This window comes from Polypterus senegalus, chromosome 18 (genome assembly GCF_016835505.1).
Source record: "Polypterus senegalus isolate Bchr_013 chromosome 18, ASM1683550v1, whole genome shotgun sequence".
Lineage (NCBI taxonomy): Eukaryota > Metazoa > Chordata > Cladistia > Polypteriformes > Polypteridae > Polypterus > Polypterus senegalus.
Window position 1 is genome coordinate 41,314,323 of NC_053171.1, and position 14,259 is coordinate 41,328,581.

The 14,259-nt window shown below is 38.6% G+C and overlaps 1 long non-coding RNA gene across 1 annotated transcript in view; it reads left to right on the plus strand.

Moving 5' to 3' along the window:
* Positions 1-14,259, plus strand: part of LOC120519115 — a 128,481-nt gene that overhangs the window by 22,271 nt on the left and 91,951 nt on the right. The gene's annotated exons all lie outside the window — the stretch shown is intronic.

Here is a 14,259-nt window from a genome sequence, read left to right on the forward strand (position 1 = left end):
TTTTTCACAACGTGTTCAATACTTTTTTCCTGTGTCATTCTACTTTACTACACATACCTTTATTTATGGCCTTTAATGTTGTGAATTCTTTATATTTGTGGATTTGTGGAGTTAATACCAAAGTGTGGTGAGAATTTCATGTGAATATTCTCACTGGAAATATATTTACTAAAAAAAATGATGTGTTCAATACTCATTTCCCCCTCTGTACCCATGATGACACAATCAATACTTTTTCCCCCCACTGTACACTGAAGACAGTCGGATTAGATGTTAGTCCATTACAGCAAGAGTACATGTGGATGAACCCACACATCTGGACAATGTAGGGAACACCTCACAACACAACCTTTGAATAGTGAAGTTTTAAGACTTCATTCAGACAAAAATCCACAAAGAGGTTCACACCTTTGATCCAAACACAATGAAGCAGCATCACACACATTTGTGCCACCTGTGAGGGAACCAAGGTGGAGAAAGATCATTTTTGATGTATGGGTCTATTTAACCAGTCTGAGTGTAGCTCATGTTGCTCATTACTGACTTCTACCCTGCCCTGAGGCAGATTTAGAAAATACCAGTGGGGGCCTTGAGCATGTTCTCTTGTGCTAAGGAATGTGTCATTTCATATAGCTTTCACTGTATATCCAAAAAAAAAACAACAAAAGCTAGTCAGTGCCATACTGAGAACTGCTCAGATGCACTGTCAGTTGCTCAATATCTAATGACTTCAAAAATAAGCCAACAGGGAGGACACAAAATCATGCTCAGGATCTGACTGGCGTGCTGTTTGTCCTGAGATTCCAAGCTGAGCCTGCCAATGCAAAATCTGATTGAAAATGTAAAATGGATATAAACAAGCCTTTGCACAAAGGCAAGGCAAGAACACAAGTCAGAGAAGCCCTGAGGGCCTTTCTAATGCTTTGGCATTTTTACCCCCTGAGACGCCCCATTTCAACCTAACTCCTCCTTATCTTAAAACTGACATCCACGAGTGGGTGGGGGGACGTTGGGGTGGGGGGAGTTTCACTCCAAGAATCGGTCAGTAAAATCCCTTTGAGGCAGGTTACAGCCGAGGCTTGTCTCATTGTGATGCCGTTACCTTTGCCTCTGACAGAAAAAATTCAGAAGCCACTGACGCAGTTTTCTGTTTCACAGTGGTAATGTCATCCAACGTATGAATCCCCCTCTGCCAGGTCACACCTTTCTCTTACCAGACGTGTAATGTTTTAACCAGGGTTATTGGCCTTGCTTAAGATTGTTTCATTATTTATGTACTCCTTCTGTTATAGTTTGTATGTAATTGTGAATATTATTTTTCTGGCTTTATGTTTTTATGATTTTTTGTTAACTTGTTTATGTGTAGTGTTGTTTGTGATATGAACTGCCTCCTGTATGTAGAGTCTAAGGAGGCAGGGCCACCTAATTATATGGCTGAGCTTCCACATACTACTTGTTATTGTGGTTTGTTTTAATTCTCACTTTGTTTTTCTTCTTATTTGGATTCTCTGAATTTTGAACCTTGCATTTTGTATTAAGGGGTTCTGTTTTGATGTGGATTGGGATTTGTTTGATTTAGGTTTTGCCAAAATGTTTGCTCCTTTCTGCTTTGCCTTCTACTTTGATCATGTGGATTTCTCTTAATAAATCTTTTAATATAAAGGAACTTGCATTGTTTGTGCTAGATCAAAGGTTTCATGGTTTTCAGCTCCTATATTATTCTGGACATATGATACTTTCCTTATTTAAGAGATGTAGCCCTATTTGCAAAAAGTAAACTAAAGGACTATCAGACTGTGAGAAACAAGATTCTCAGGTCTGATAAAACCAAAATTGAACTGTTTGACCACAATTCTAAGTGTCACGTCTGAATGAAACCAGGTGCTACTCATCACCTGTACAATACAATTTCAGTGGTGAAGCATGGTGGTGGCAGCATCAGTGACTGGAAGACTAGTCAGTGTTGAGGGAAAGGTGAATGGAGCAAAGTACAGTGATAACCTTAATGAAAACCTACTCCAGAGCACTCTGGACCACTCTGGGTAGAAGGTATATTTTTGACGAACATGCATTTTCTACAGTTTTCTCTTGAGTGACTAACAAACCAAATCGTTTCTGATTTTTCGGTGCACACGGTGACACTGTGACCCACCGAAAATTTTTCACCACTGTAACAGTCTGACCGTGATTTTAAGTCTGGGGCCAGATTGCCTGGGTGAGGCTTTTTGTGTGAGGTTTTTTTTAGACCTGAATCCCTTTTAATGATTTGTGTGGAAGATTTTCACAGCCAGAAGAATGACACATTATTGTTGACTGTCAGAATGGTGTACTGGTCCTTGAGAGCCTCTTGGAATATCCCCAGTTGGTCGTGTTTACTTTAGTGAAATGGTGGTCAAAGAGATGCTTGAGTGGGAATCTGCTTTCAGACTTTTCTCAATTAACTCTTTCTAGAATTTTATCCATCCTGCTCTGAAACTGTCATGGCTATGTTGAATTTTATACCTCAATATGGGATAACTTAAAGAACTGGAGATCTACTGTGTTTGAAGTAGGGGTCTGAACTCCTATGGGACTACCGTGGGACTCATAGGACCCAATGCAAATGCTTGCAATGCGGGATTGATTTTCAGTATTGTGGGCAGAAGCAGGCAGCCCACACCTGTGTGCGAGCGGGAGCTAGAGTCAGGGAAATTAAAATTTAATTTACAGCAGATACTGTATATATATATATATATATATATATATATATATATATATATATATATATATATATATATATATACATAATGAACATATATAAATCCTTTGCCTAAGCAGTTAGGATATATGCATATACTGTCTCACACAGCCTTCTTAAGATTGTAGAGTGGTGCAAAAAGCATTAAAAAAAGAATACAAAACACCATAAAGGGAAATCTTAACATTTGGTAGTTATTTTTTATTTTGTTATTGATGGCAATGGTAACCAAGTGCCGTTTGCTTGCTGTGATAAATGTGCTGAAATACAGTGGACACAAGTCAGACAGTACAAATTTAAAGTGAAGGGTCAAACTAAACTGACATTCTTGCCAAACCTGTCAAAAGTAACAACTAACACTAAAAGCAAAGCACAGGATAAATGCACGGATTTTGTTTCTAAGGATATTGGACTTTACAAACAAGCTATATTCATCTTGAGCAGTACTTCGACACAGCAGCCAAAATTGTAAAGTCTGAAGTTTATAGAGAGTCTGCCCCATCCGATGAGTGTATCGTGGCACTTGGTAGAAAAAACCCAAAAACTAAGAAAGGATATTGCATATGACATGCTAGAGACTGTCAATAATCGTGGGTGTAATGTCACGACTGATATTTGAATGAAAGCTTTGAGATAACTTCTTTCATATCTCCTACCATTCATTATATTAATGAGAGCTACAATCATATTGTCAAAGGTGCTTTTTGCAACCCCATTTGAAGCAAGCGCGATTAAAACGGGTGAAAACATTTGTGCTTTACTGTCTGAATAACTTAACTCTAAGTCTAACCCTAATTTATTTGTGCTCTGCCATTTCCATAAGATTTGTTGATTTTTTGGTGCTTCCTAAGTCCGGAAGCATTCTGATGTGTAATTCCTTATGTACTCTGAGTGTTCATTTAATTTTTAAAATGTCTTTTGACACCACTATAGTTCACAGTCATTTCGTCTATAGTAACGACATTGAAGCCGGTCATTTAATGTGTTGGTCAGGCAGCTCAGTACATCAGCATGTCAATGCTTCACATTTTGAGTACGATTTAGCAACATTATCCAAGTCTGTGCACATACAAAGTTAAAAAATGAAAGGTTAAAAGGAAACTACAATAGAAACAAACAGTAAGAAATCAAAGGACTTTACTTAAGGGTTTTAAAAGACTTTTCAAGAATGTGTTAAAAGGAAAAATGAGGCTTGAACTCTAAAGTGCTCCTGAACTGGAACAGGCTTTTTATTTAAAAAAAAATCTTGGCTACAGATCTGCAGGTTAGTTAGCACTTCTGGCTGAGCCCATGAGTTGAATAGTTTAAATTCCATGTGCTCCATACCTGTGATTCAACATGGTCCAGTTTACAGAGCTGCAATAGAAGGCAGTGAGTGCATCAAAGACCTGCAAGAAAAGCGAACTTCATTTTATTGCTATCACATGGAAGGAAAGATTTATGGGCGCCTAGCAATGATGTAGCTAAACTGATTCACTAGAGACAGTAAGAAAAAAATGAAGATGACCAGGGGCCTAATGTATAAAAGGTACGTACGTACGCACAAAAATGCTGTGTACACCTGTTTCCACACTCATATTGCGATGTATAAAAACTAAAATTGGCGTAAAGCCACACACATCATCACACCAGGTCAAACCATTGCGTACACAAGTTCTTCACTCAATTTTGCAAACTGGCAACACTCAAAGCAGTGCTACTGTTCCTGTATAGTTTCCCTTTATTTATTTGATTCATATCCTTGACGCGGCTTTATCAAATACAATGAAAATAAATTCATATTGTTTTTTAGTTTAAGGCATCTGATTGTAATCAACCTATAACCATATATGCACAGAATGGCCAAACTTTTCCAAATACGATACCTACTTTAGTGTTGTTACTCTCAGTACACCACTCAGAGTATTTTAACACACTGTATCTGAGTGTGGAATCACAGCTGTACAGCAGCTGATCGGAAAGCTCTATCATAGATTGTGTCAAGAGCGGGAAGGATTACTGGGATAGAGCTTCTAGCACACGCTGCCTCAGCCATGCACACAGTCTATTTGAACTTTTCCCATTCGGCAAACACTTCAGAGCCCTTCCTGTAGGGACCTCACGGTTCAGAAACAGTTTTATCCCAAGAGCTCTAAACACACACAATCAAATCATCAAGTGCTCCCGGTAGAACTGTTTGTACTTATAAATACAATTACCTCACTGTAAACGTACATTACAGTTTTAATATTGCCCAACCTGAGTCATTTATGCTTTCATATTGTATATTTTCATTGCTTTTTTTATCGTATTATTATTATTGTTGTTGTTATTTTACCATTTTATAAGAAAATAAGTTTATGGAGGATTTACATATTGAATCTCATTGAACCATACAATAACAATAAAAGAATCCAATTCAATTCAACAGAAGAGAGCGCATAGTTACAGATGATGACAACTGACTTCTGAAATGGAATAAAGTATATATATATATATATATATATATATCACATTTTACAGATACATTTTTAACTTCATTTAAATAATGTATACTGTTATTAATTAAAAGTGTGGACACGATGGACAGCGGTAACGATAAACTGGCACCCCGTTCAGGGATTGTTCTTGCCTTGCGCTGGCACGGCCCTAGATGGATGGAATATTTAAACTTGTACTGCAAAGATATTAATGTTCCTTAAAAAGTTTTGAAGCATCGGCATTCTAAGCTTACAGATGGCTTGACTTTTATTAAAGAGTTGATTGTGTGGTGACTGGTTACTTGGAGAAAGAAAAGGAAGGACAGGAATTGGAAAAGAGATGGTACTGCTGCAATAAATTATTTAATCAAGGGTCACGCAGAAATCATCTTGCAGGAGGCAGGAACAATCTCTGGACAGGGTGCCAGCTCATCACTACCCCGGCGCCACAGTGGTCCTATGTTTAATACATGCTTTAATTCATTTAATCATGAAAAAAATATCAAGCATACATCTTAGTATTTAAATTGTTCAGAGAGATGCAAAATCATGAATTCTGTGTCCTGTCGGCATAAGAGAATGCCAGCTTAAGAAGAAGCAAGTGGTGGTTCACACACATAGAGTACACAGAAGAAAAAATAGAATACGAGACATTTAAAAAAGCTACTTTAGGTACGATGGAATTTGAGAAACTAGTAAATCAAAAGATTTTAAGATGAAGTTTATGACATTCTACTTTAATGACAAAATAAACCACATGATTAAAGTTTACATTTGTAGATTAAAATTGAAATTTCAAGCTTTTTTTTTTTCTTTTTCCTGTATCCTAATAAGCTTCCATATGGCACTCCGACGGTAGGCTACAACTTGCCTTTTCATGGCAACTTTGATACCTGACAACTTCTTTTTTTATTTCAGGCACTGTGTGACTTTCTGAAGTTTCGATCAGCTTCCTTTTGTTGTTTATACAACTGCTTAAATCAACAAATAGCACGTTTTTCATTACCTCGACTTGGCATTCACTGAAATTCTTCTCTTTTCCCCATGCTTTTGCCATTGTATTTTCACAGAATGCTGAACTTAAGGGAATATTTATATTGATTTGCATATTCAAAGAGGCGTAATTCTGGGAGGAGACAGGGTGGGGCGGCAGGCATGTGCACGAGCATTATGTTTCATGCTGACTGTGCATCTGAGTTTTTTTGTGCATACGCACATTTCGACTTTTGTTCATACGCCTTTTTTTAGTGTGAATTCTATACACGGCATTATGCATGAGGCCTCAGGATTTGCATAGTTCAAAAAACAGGCAAAGATCAAAAGCTGGAGTTAGAACATACATTCACCAGAGCCAAAAAAGGCGATCAGAAATTCAAGAAGAAAAAACAGGATTAGAGATTCATTAAACTAGAAAACCAAGAAAAAAAAACAACAACAAAAATGTTTTGCACAGCAATTTAAGGTTTACATGTGAGACTTAAATATCTAGCAATGTTTGTGGCCAAATGACATCACAAACAAGTGCACACTGGAAAATTCTGTGAAGGGTTACAATGGAAGTGACTGATGCAATAACCTAAAATGGTGCTTCTCATAGGAAAAACAAAATGACATCACAATAAAAAGTAAATAAATTGTAAAATCTGTTTTTTAAACACAAAAATGAAGGTCCGTTTGCAAATGTGTAAGCTCCAAATGCCCTTGAAACAGTATATAGCTTTGCACAATTCCAAAAGGAATCTGTAAAATACATTTTTTAAAAGTTACAGATCATAATGATATCAAGACCTGCAAGGAGACACTCTCCCATCTTTATTCTAATGGGACACTGCACTGCAGATAGTAATATAAGCCCCACAAACACAATAAATTTATGCTGTCTATCCCTTTAACGTAAAATAGTCGTAATGTATAATTCTATTATTGTGGTAGTATCCTTGTGATGGGACACAAATTAACATATTATGCCAAAGCAAAAAAACACTGGCCAATATGTTTGCCAAAAAGCCAGGCTAGCCAAAGCTTTAACAAAGCCAAATCCACTGTCAGTAAATTAAAATCTGATCATACAAACGGAGTTCATACATCAAAACACCTAAAACAATTTCAAAATTCAAAAAGAGTTTAACAAACATTCACAATAGTCAACACCTTAGTCAAAATTCCAAGACTCCTATAGGTTTTTCTAGAGCTGGGGGGTATTTTTCGTACGTGGATTACTCGTTTAGCCTGATGTAAATGTTGATGATTTGGCCTGATCTTGGATCTGTCGGTTTTTCGAAACTCTTGCTAGATTTGTTGTCATAGCCGCACATCCAAATCCTCTAACCTGCTCAGGGCAGGTTTGTTCTGTGTAAACAAGGATTAGCTCACACACTTAATTTACCTCTCCTCCTGATGAATAATCAGACAGTGTCTTCATCAAATATTTGACCTTCGTCAATATCTCGTTGGTCAGATAAGTTCTAGGGATATGACATTCCCTATAACTGACCCAACAAAAAAAGAGGGCTATATGGAACATACCTATGGCACACATTGAGGACAAATATATGCAATGACCATCCTTTACCTGAAATGAAGTGACCACTGCATCCTGCTACTGGTTCTGAGGAGGAACTTCCCCCTGGAATGCCCTCAGAAACAGAGCGATGGGCATTTTGCTGGAGAGCCAACTCTTCTGCAGGGGTTAGGTCTGGACCGTATGGACCTCCACCTGTTTTTTGCTTCTCTGCCTTCTTCTTATTAGCTTTAAAATTAATGTTTTTTTATATTTATATATGATTCTTTATGTCAACAATTCTTTAAATAGTTATATACCAATATTTACCAGTTTGAAGTACAGTATATTCTTGTACTTCACTTTAACGTGTTCCCATGTTCACCTGGTGCTCACGTTTGATCTGGAATTATGACATATTAAATAATAATAATTAATCTGACACATAGGAAATGAAACTCTGCTTTCAGTAAGTACAATGCACACGCGTTTAATCTGTCGGCCACTTTTTTCCCGCCGTCTTTTCTGGTTTGGGCTGCTTTTGCAGTGTTACCCCTTGTGCATATTAAATCTCAAAATTCTTCATATTCTTCAAGTAGAAGGTCCTTCTCTGCTGTGTGGGAAAAAATGTGTCCGTTCTTTCATCATTTTGTTGCAGACTATCAATGACTTGCTGATCATGTTTTCTAGACTCAATATACAGTATATGGGGTTTTCAATCAGTGCGGGCATGTGCATTCATCTCGGATGATTAAATCCAGCTAGACTAATCTACAACTCATCCAAGATGAGGCATCTGAACTCAGATGATTTAAGCAACGTATGGAAAATACCCCCGTGGTCTCACAGTAGCAGTATCAGGAGGGTCAACCCCTTAGGATCAGGCCACAAAGGACATGGCATGTATCTAATAACATAAACAATACAAAAACTCCAAAAGAAAATTACAACGTTACTGAAAAACAGAAAAAACACTTAACAATAAACATATTTATGTTATCAAATATTACAAAATTAGGAAAAACAGGAAAGTTAAATAAAGAAAGATAAAGAAAAAAAACTAAAACAAGGGATAGAACCCTGGCCAACCGAAGACACAAAATTGAAAAAACAAGCATGAACTCCAATACTCATAATCCAAAAACATTTCCTGCATTTACAGTATCAAGCAACCTTGTTGAACTTGCCTTGCCAAGCCAGAGGGTAAACGTCATCCAGTCCTTTGCAGTGCATTTTGCAGAGTGGACATTTTATAGTATATGTTGAACCTTAAAATGCCAAGGCCCCATTTTCAGGCCTATGCAGACTGCCTGTGGTGTTTGGGGGCTGGCTGCTGGGGTGAGGCCATCTCTAGGCAGGCTAGTGGTTCTTTTTATTGTAAGCCTTGCACCCTTTTTCACCATCTTTTGTTGCTGCTTTAAAACTGTTATAAAAATAAATATTGCAAGATTCCAGTTAACCAGATAACACAGTGAAGTAGATTTCGTTCCTAAACCAATCTCGGATAAAAGAAGATCCGTCATGCTGGTATTTAAAGTGTGATGTCAATGATGTAACACATTGTGCCGTCTGACTGAGTTATCATAGCAACTAGGCCAAAAGATGACAGCATCAATAATGAAAACTACAGAGTTGGGAAGGGTATGAAAAAATATTAATACCTTGAAAAGGAATCTGAAAATATCAGAAATTAATTCTCCATTATTTAAAAATATAATAAGGAGTAGAATAAAAAAAAATGCAGAAATTGCATATGAAAAAATGCATTAAGATCCTGACTATAACAATTTCTTTGCCACCAAGTCTATCATCTTATCTTTTTGTTGAAATTGAGTTTTCATTTTTTCAACAATCTGTCCTGCAGACTTCTCTGCCCAAAGCATAACTGCTAATGCTTTTACCGGCTTCTCCATGGCAGGTTGACTATGTTCTAGCAGTCAATCAGCACTGTAAGAATGTCACTGTTTCCCTTTGCTGATTCATTGTCTTTGTGTTCTGAGGTTGGCATGTGCACACAGTGTCACACTTGATTTCTCATTTTCCTTCAGTCTTCACTTTCAGTTGCTTATCACTGTCTCACTCTAATTGTACCCCTTTATGCTATTTCTATAACTAAGACTAGTGCTACTAGAGCCGGTTTTATACTTCATGCTCAGAACGTGTACGTGCCCGCATCATGGCTGCCACACATTCCCAGCGTTCATTTCACGCGACGTGTGCGCGAGTTGCAGTACCAGCAAAAAGTCGGGGGGCGCAGTGTGCTAAAAGTTGGAATGTGATGTCAGAGTCCCTGCTCACTATCTACATGTGACAGAAAGCCGCTTTGCGGAGCCTACGAGATCGATGTGCGTGCTTCGATGTTTGATGAATGGTTCGATGTGGTGAAGCAAAATGCCGACATACAGATGCATTCGTGGTGCTTTTATATTCAAGCGTCGCATATTCTCAATTGTAAAGACACGATACATTTTAAAAGTCTCACATACCATCTTTTGTGCCGTCTTTTTTTTTCTGCAACTTCACAACAGCAACATAATGTATAGCGCTGTATTTGAGCCACTGAGAAAAAAATAAAGGACACGGTGAAAACGTGTATTTTGTGATTAAAGTGGAAATTTCGGCTTTAATCTCGAAATGTCCAATTTAACCTCGTAGTTTGCTTCCTCATTAAAGCAGACCATCGTAAACGTCATCCCAGTTTTTAATTGCTACGAGCTTCTTGGACCTGACAGCAGCGGCAAGCAGCAATAGATCACCACACAGAACAGATTAAATGTATGATATTCCAACTCTCTGCACATTTAGAATCCTTCGATTTATACTTGATATCACTTTCATGATAAAATGCAATAAAGTGTGTATGTTACATTTTACATATAATTTCGTTTAAATAATGAATACTGTTAATAATTACACACATGCGGGGAATAATTACACACATGGGGGTGACACGGTGGCAGAGCGGTAGCACTGCTGTCTCGCAGGGAGTTATGTTGCTGGTATTTCCTGCTTGTATTCTACACTGTGCTCCGGTTTCCTTCCAGATATGCAGATTTGGTGCAGCTAAAATGACGCTAGTGTATCTGTGTGCTTGTATTCCCCTTGCGATGAGCAGAGGCCTCGTCCAGGGATTGATTTTCACTCGTGCCCAATGCTTGCTGGAATAGACACATTGATTGATGGATTTAATCAATAAACATCCTTTTCAGAGATATTGCGGTAAGGTGTCATCGGAATTTAATAGGTGTTCTAGGCAGTTCATAACACAGAGAAGCCGAACCTGTTCTCACCGTGATAATATCTTGCACTGCCACCTAGTGGATTCCTCCAGATTTACGTAAAGTACGCGCGCAAGTGTAAACACCACAACACTTGCGTAGCAGGAGCGTCCGCTGCAGTATGCGTCCATTAGCGTGAAGTATAACTCCGGCCTTATACTGTTACAAAGTACTGTATATGAAATTCTGTGAAGCAATGATCATTAAGGAGAGAACTGTCAAAGTGTGCCCAAGTAGTAAGTCATGCATTGCCAAAGATATGAAAGCAATGCTTTTAGAAAAAGAGCGTGTTCTTTAGTTATATGAGTTTGAGGAAAAGTAAGTAAGCAAAGGATTAACAAAACCATTAAAAACAGTACAATAATGTACGGGGAACAATGAGAAGATGGTTTACTGATAACAATCCAAAGCAGATTCATAAAGGTCTAAAACCTACCACAGCATTTGGTTCCAAAAACGTGTCCCTTTCTCTTTAGACAAGAACCACAAGCTCATAGCTGGTGTACAAAGCCATCTTTTTACAAGATTCAACACCAATGACTTGACTTTCTCTAATGCACAAGTAAAGGATTGTAATAATTATACGCCAGATGTTTCATTACACTTACTCAGGCCCTTTAGCTGCCTCCTATTCGCACGTGTAGCATAAATAGCAGTTGTGTAGTGTAGTGTAGTGGAGAAATCTCTGTGCCAGATTAAAATCAACAGGGCAGTTGGGCCAGACGGCATATCAGGACGGCTCCTTGAGTCCTGTTTCAAGACGCTCTCTCCAGGGGCCTCATGTATAAACAGTGCGTACACACAAATATGTTGCATACTCCCGTTTCCACGTTCAAATCGCTTTGTATAAAACCTAGACTTGGCATGAAGCCACGCACATTTTCACGCTAGCTCAAACCCTGGCTTACGCAAGTTTTGCAAACTGGTGGCACCCAGTGTCAAAGCAGTGCTTTTGTTCCAGCGTGGTGTCCCTTTCTTTTTTAGATCCACATCCCTGACACAGCTTTATCAAATACACTGAAATTAACCACATATTGTTTATTAGTTTAAGGCATCTGATTGTAATTAACCTGTAACAATATAATGGTCCATGGAATGGCCAAACTATTCCAAATACCATAGCTGCTTTAGTGTTGTTACTACCTTCTTCATCTTTCAGCTGCTCCTATTAGGGGTTGCCACTGTGAGCGAGCCCCGGACACAGACAGGCAGACATGTTGCAATTCCACCACCACACGTTTATTTACAAAATTCACAGTTATTAAAGTGCACACAAACCCCTTCAAGTCCCCCAAAGTCCAGGCCTCTCTCACTCTCTGCCCTTCTTCGGGCCGCCTTCACTCTCGCTTCTCCTGCTTTGTCCTCTCCTCACCCGACTCCAGCCTCGAATAAAGGGAGGCGGGCCCTTTTATTCACACCCGGATGTGCTCCAGTTGCTTCCCGGCAATCTCCCACCGACACGCCCCCATGTGGAGGAACTGCTAACTGTATCCCTGGAAGCACTCCAGGTGTCCCTGCTCCTCTTCCCCCCAAGCCCTCCTCCGGTCCTCCTGGGCGTTCAGGCCGGGTCGCCACCCCAGCCACCTCTGACAACACATATTACTCTCACTTCACTACTCAGAGTATTTATATCACTGTATCTGAGTGTGAATCACAGCTCTACAGCAGCTGATCAGAAAGAGAATTATCAGTATACAGCATCAAGCATACGCTGCCTCAGCCATGCTGCCTATTTGAACTGCTCTCATATGACAAATTCTTCAGAGCCTTTCGCAGTTCAGAAACAGTTTCATCCCAAGAACTCTAAACGCACTCAAATCAGTCCATCAAGTGCTTCTTGTAGAACTGTTTGTACTTAAATACAATTACCTCACTGTAAACTTGCGATGCAGTTTTAATATTGCACAACCTGAGTCTTTAAAAAAGAGCATATTTACATATGATGATGATATCATTTTTAAGATGAAATGCAGCAAAATATGCTTATTACATTATACAGATAAAATGTTAACATCATTTAAATAATCTGTATTTTTAATAATTAAACATGTGAGGACACGTTGGCGCAGCGCTAGCAAGGAGCTGGCGCGCCCCGTTCATGGATTGTTCCTGCCTCACGCTGTATTCTTGCTGGGGTGGCGCGACTTTGGAAAGATAGATGGATAGAACAATTAAACATGTACTACGAAGATATTTTAGTGTTCCTTAAAAGGTTTGAAGAATCTGAGATCTAAGCTTACAAATGGCTTAACATCTATTACAGAGCTGATTGTGTGGCGATCGGTTACTTGGAGAAAGAAAAGCAAGGACTGCAGGGGCGGCTACGCCAATATATACTGAGCTGATTATTTGATGATTGGGTACTTGGAGAAAGAAAAGGGAGGGAAGGAATTGGTTAGTACATTTCAAAGAGACAGTCCTGCTGCAATAAATTATTTCATCGAAGGTTGCGCATGGCACAGCAAGCATCTTGCGTGAGGAAGAACAATATCTGGACGGGGTGCCAGTTCATCACTATCACTGTGCCACCATGTTCCCATGCTTAATACATGTTTTAATTGATATGATGTGAATACGGAAATGATATCAAGTATACATCTCAGTATTTAAATTATTCAGAGAGCTCTGATATCACGAATGTAATGGATTCTGTGTCCTGTCAGAGGAACAGAAAGCCAGTTTAAGAAGCACATAGTGATATACACACATAGACCACATAGAAGAACACATACAAAACAAAACATTTAATGTGCTATTTTAGTTACAATGGGATTTGAGAAACTAGTAAATTAAATGATTTTAAGATGAAGTTTATGATGTTCTACTTTAATGACAAAATAAACTACATGATTAAAGTGGAAATATTGAGATTAAAGTTGACATTTCAAGCTTTTTCCCACTGTGTCCCTATTTTTTTTTCTCTGTACCCTAATAAGCTTTCATATGAAACTCGGATGGTGGGCAATGACTTGCATTTTCACAGCGACTTTGATATCTGACTTCTTTTTATTTTTGGCACTCTGCAACTTTGTGAACTGGTGCTTTCGAGTTTCTCCGACACTCTGTGTCACTCGATCAACTTCCTTTTGTTGTTTATATCACTGTTTAAACCAACAAATAGTACGTTTTCCCTTGCCTACACTTGGTATTTGCTGAAATTCTTCTATTTTCCCCTGTGCTTTTGCCATTGCCTTTTCACAGAACACTGAGTTTAAGGGCTATTTATATTGATTTGCATATTGAAAGAGGCGTAATTCTGGGAGGAGATGGGGCGGGGCAGCAGGC